The sequence below is a fragment of the Berghia stephanieae genome, chromosome 2 (genome assembly GCF_034508935.2).
Source record: "Berghia stephanieae isolate SIO BIC M18660-M18661 chromosome 2, UCSD_Bste_1.3, whole genome shotgun sequence".
Classification (NCBI taxonomy): domain Eukaryota; kingdom Metazoa; phylum Mollusca; class Gastropoda; order Nudibranchia; family Aeolidiidae; genus Berghia; species Berghia stephanieae.
In genome coordinates, this window is record NC_088361.1 from 10,871,656 (window position 1) to 10,876,655 (window position 5,000).

The 5,000-nt window shown below is 37.8% G+C and overlaps 2 protein-coding genes across 2 annotated transcripts in view; one reads left to right on the plus strand and one right to left on the minus strand.

Moving 5' to 3' along the window:
- The window catches only part of LOC144964294 (glucagon-like peptide 1 receptor), a gene marked incomplete in the record, with an annotated part of 157,816 nt that overhangs the window by 98,459 nt on the left and 54,357 nt on the right, over positions 1-5,000 (minus strand).
- LOC144963868 (uncharacterized) overlaps positions 1-5,000 on the plus strand; it is a 32,776-nt gene that overhangs the window by 16,499 nt on the left and 11,277 nt on the right. The gene's annotated exons all lie outside the window — the stretch shown is intronic.

A 5,000-nucleotide genomic window follows, 5' to 3' on the forward strand; every position in this document is an offset into this window, starting at 1 on the left:
AGGGGGGATGTGTTAGGTATGTTAAATTTTATTTTTTCCCAAAAAAATACAAAGCTGTCAATGCAGGTACTCTTTAAAAAAATTTGGGAGTACGGTGAGAGAATGAGAGTAAAGAGCCTTTTTCAAAGACTCAACTATGCGCCGAGCGAAGCTCGAGCCCAGGACTTTCTGATCCGAAGAGCGTGTCATACCACTAGACCACATTATAGCCGCACGCCAAATTAAAGAATTGAAATGGCCCCTAGACATGAAGCAATAAAACTGTTTATAAACTCGACTTTTGTCATTTTGCATTCCTCGGCATGTCATTTTTGTTGGTTGTTTTGTTGGGTTGTGATGGGGTATCGGGTAACATAATCGCTGTTAACGATTACTGATTAAATAGTCGACTACTACAGTGTCATTTTGCACTCCTCGGCATGTCATTTTTGTTGGTTGTTTTGTTAGGTTGTGATGGGGTATCGGGTACATAATCGCTGAAACGATTACAGATTAAATAGTCGACTATTTACAATGAATAAAACCAGAGGCGCGTGACGTCGCGTGGCCATAATTGAAATAAAATTATTTTTAATTATTTTTGTACACAAAGGAATAAAAACATGCTGTGGTCGTAAAACTTTTTTACTGCCCTGCTCTTGAAAAACATATTTAGAAATTTGGCCAGAAAACTCGTCCTTCAAATATCGACCGATTTTAATGACCCTCGTCTTAGCAAAAACGTTCAAACCTGGGACTTAGATGAACTTTGCGAAGTCCCAGGTTTGAAAGCTTTTGCTAAGACGAGGGGCATTTAAATCGGTCGATATTTGAAGGACGAGTTTTCTGGTCTAATTTTAGATACGTGTTTTTACCACGATACGGTACGGCGGTTAACTTGTAAAGTGAAACTATTTTTTTTATGTCTTGTATAATACGAGAGCATGAAGCATACGGTAATGTAATATACATTGGATATCAAATTCATTTCATCTAACAGTTGAATTATTTCTGTATTCAGCCTTTCTGCCTCCCCTCCCCCCCCGCCTCCCCCTCCCCCCCCCCCCCCCCCCACCCCCCCCCCCCCCCCCCCCCCCCCCCCCCCACCCCCTTCTCTCTCTCTCTCTCTCTCTCTCTCTCCTTCTCTCTCTCTCTCTTTCTCTCTCTCCTTCTCTTTCTCTCTCTCCTTTCTCCCTGTCTTCCTCTCTCTCTCTCTCTCTCTCTCTCTCTCTCTCTCTCTCTCTCTCTCTCTCTCTTATTATTATTATTATTATTATTATTATATTATTATTATTATTATTATTATTATTATTATTATCATTATTATTATTATTATTATTATTATTATTATTATTATTATTATTATTATTATTATTATTATTATTATTATTATTATTATTATTATTATCATTTATTATTATTATTATTATTTATTATTATTATTATTATTATTATTATTATTATTATTATTATTATCATTATTATTATTATTTTTATTTCAATTTAATTTCCTTTAATTGGATTTCTGTTACGAGCTATAAATATTTATGCTAATGGCTTGAATTCCACCGATTAAAAGATAATATATTTATCGTAACTCCCCTATAAATGCTGAGTCGTGCGGAAACTGGATTTGTATGCTGCATGGGTGGATATTGTTACGGTCTCACATTGAGAAATTAATAAGGAGCAGGCACTGGTATAAGATAGAGATCTGAAAAAAGTGTGTATGAAACAAACAGTGGCCAGACAAAGCAAGAAAGAAAAAAAAATACATGAAAGAAAGAGAATAAAGGCATCCCAAAAGATCACAGTCTTCCTCGAGACTTATTTTGGATGTTTTTGTTTGTTTGTTTGTTGTTTTGTTTTTGTTTTTTTTTGTTTGTTTTTGTTTTTGTTTTTTTTTTGGGGGGGGGGGGGGGTTGGTATGTTTGGGGTATTTTGTAATTTTGTTTTTGTTTTTGTTTTGTTTTTTTGTTGTTGTTGATTTTTTAATTTCTTGCAGTGTCTGGCACTTTTCATGACAAGATTTTTTCAGACGTTTATTTCACACCTTTTTTATTTCTTTCCTTTTTCGAATTTGAGGTAGCTACTGAATTTAATTTTGGTTTGGTTTTGGGGGGGGGGGGGGGGGTTGGGTTTTTTTTGTTTTTGTTTTTTTTTTTTTTTTTTTTTTTTTTTTTTTTTTTTTTTTTTTTTGGGGGGGGGGGGGGGGGGTTTCTCCAGTTCTAGGAAACTACGAATTTATGAAATTTCAAGTAGGCCGATCTGTCTGTAGATGTTGCTGGACTATAACCATTTGGGTTATCAAACCTATAAATAAGTACACGTTGGTCATGATATCCCAGCTCTATCTATTGATGTTGCTGGACTATAACCATTTGGGTTATAAGATCTGAAAATATGCACACGTTGGTCATAATATCCCAGCTCTATAAATAGATGTTGCTGGACTATAACCATTTGGGTTATCAGACCTGCGAATATGCACACGTTGGTCATAATATCCCAGCTCTATAAATAGATGTTGCTGGACTATAACCATTTGGGTTATCAGACCTGCGAATATGCACACGTTGGTCATGATATCCTAGCGCTATCTATGGATGTTGCTGGACTATAACAATTTGGGTTATTTGACCTTTAAATAAGCACACGTCGGACCTGATATATCCTAACAATTACACTCTTTGTTTTTACTTGGGGGTTTTCCCCGACTCCCGACCTGTTTGACAAAATACACTAAAGTCGAGGGTTGCCAGAAATATTTTTGCAAAGTCGCAAATGTATAAGCTATAAGTCGCAAAACTAAGAATAGAGTCGGAAACTTCGATATTCCTCTCCTCCCCCCCCCCCCCCCCCCCCCCCCCCCCCCCCCCCTTGTGGATGAATATAACATTATTTATAGCTGGATATTATTATTTATTCTCTGGCCCTATCACATCGTCTCGGATACATTTTGGCCTTTTTATTGTCAATTTTCTTTTTTAATTTTAATCTAATGATTTTATTACATTGTTCTTAATATTTTAGTTCAGAAAAGTGAGTGGAGCAGGCACTTATGTTGGTAACAACAAGAGATGAAGTGAGTAGAAAAGTGCCAGAAGACAATAGAGAATTTTAAAAAAAATATTCTCTATTGTCTTCTGGCACTTTTCTACTCACTTCATCTCTTGTAATCTTTTAGTTATAACATCTAAGATATCGCCCAACGATAGCAGACCATACTAAAAAGTGGCCCAAAAAGTCGAAAGTCGCAAATTGATTTATCATTTTTGGCGCAAACAGTATGAAAAAGTAGCCCATTTATTTGGCGACTTTTTGCCCATTCTGGCAACACTGCAAAAAAGTCGTGTGTAGGTTGAGTGGCTTGGCAGATTGGCTCATTGGCTGGTTGGTTTGGTTTGATTTGGATCATATTGAAGACTGGCTACAGACGGCACAGACGTGCAGACGGCACCTGTATGCAAATGAGGTCGGCTTACTTAAAACTAAAGACATTGTTGAGACGTTGTAATAATAAATATAACAATAATAATAATAAATGGCAATTATTACGTATTTGTATTACACAGATTTGGTGGTGGTGGCGTCTGTTTATTTAACACATTAACCAGTTTACCGCCGTTCTGATGAAAGACACGTATTTGAAAATTTGGCCAGAAAAAAAATATTCCTTCAAATATCGATCGATTTAAGTGACGCTCGTTTTGACAACAACAAAAAAAAAAAAAACTCTCAAACCTGGGACTTCGTGAGGGATCTTCCTTAAGCTCCAGGTTTGAGAGTTTCTTCCAAGATGAGGGTCATTTAAATAGATCGATATTTGAAGGACGAGTTTTCTGGCCAAATTTTTAATAAATACATACGTGTTTATCCGTGTACAGCTGGTAACAGGGTAATAATCCCTTTGGCTGCTTTGCTGGAAGAGTGAACAAAAATAAGTCAAAATAAACATGAGAATCTAGAGTCTACAAACTAAATGGCTGTAAAAACAAACGGTTTTGATCAATGTATACACATATCCCGGTCTGACATCCGAACCCACTTATGGGCCTAGTTTAGCATTTTTGTAATGCACAATATTTTGCGTCATTTTTTGTTGTTTTTTTTTTTTGTTTTTTTGTTTGTTTTTTTTGGATTGGAGATTTCCATTACAACAATGAGCCCATAAGGAATTGGGTTATTGGACCTTCGAATATGTGCACGTCGGTTTTGAAATGGACTTGGGTCACATTTTCAAAAGAATATTTTTCTTTTACTTTCCTGTCTTTCCACAACAGGTTTTTAAGTGGCTGAGATTGAGTGAATGAGTGAGAGGGAGAGGGAGAATAATATTTGTGCGGTGGTTATTATTTGTTTGTGTGGGTGTGTGTGTGTCTGTGTGTGTGTGGGGGGGTGTTTAAGATTGTACCTCCTTGTTGTTTGTTTCTGTCTCATAATTATTTATCTCATTCCCTTTCAAGGCGTTTTACGCCCCTCTCCCTTCTCGCTCAATATCTGTCCCGCCCCCTCCCCTTATACTCCCACTTTCTCTCTCTCTCTCTCTCTCTCTCTCTCTCTCTCTCTCTCTCTCTCTCTCACTCCCTCTCTCTATCCTCTCCTCTCTCTCTCTCTGCCCTCTATCTCTCTTTCTCTCTCTCATCCCCCCTCTCTCTCTCTCCTCCCACTTTCTCTTTATCACTCTCTCTTTTTTTACTCTCATTTATGTGCCTTCTCTCTCTCTCTCTCTCTCTCTCTCTCTCTCTCTCTCTCTCTCTCTCTCACTCCATCTCTCTCTCCCTCTCTCTTTCTCTCTCTCCTCTCCTTTCTCTCTCTCTCTCTCTCTCTCTCTCTCTCTCTCTCTCTCTCTGCCCTCTATCTCTCTTTCTCTCTCTCACCCCCCCTCTCTCTCTTCCCACTTTCTCTCTATCACTCTCTTTTTGTTCTCATTTATTTGCCCTCTCTCTCTCTCTCTCTCTCTCTCTCTCTCTCTCTCTCTCTCTCTCTCTCTCTCCCTCTCTCTCTCTCTGCCCACCCAC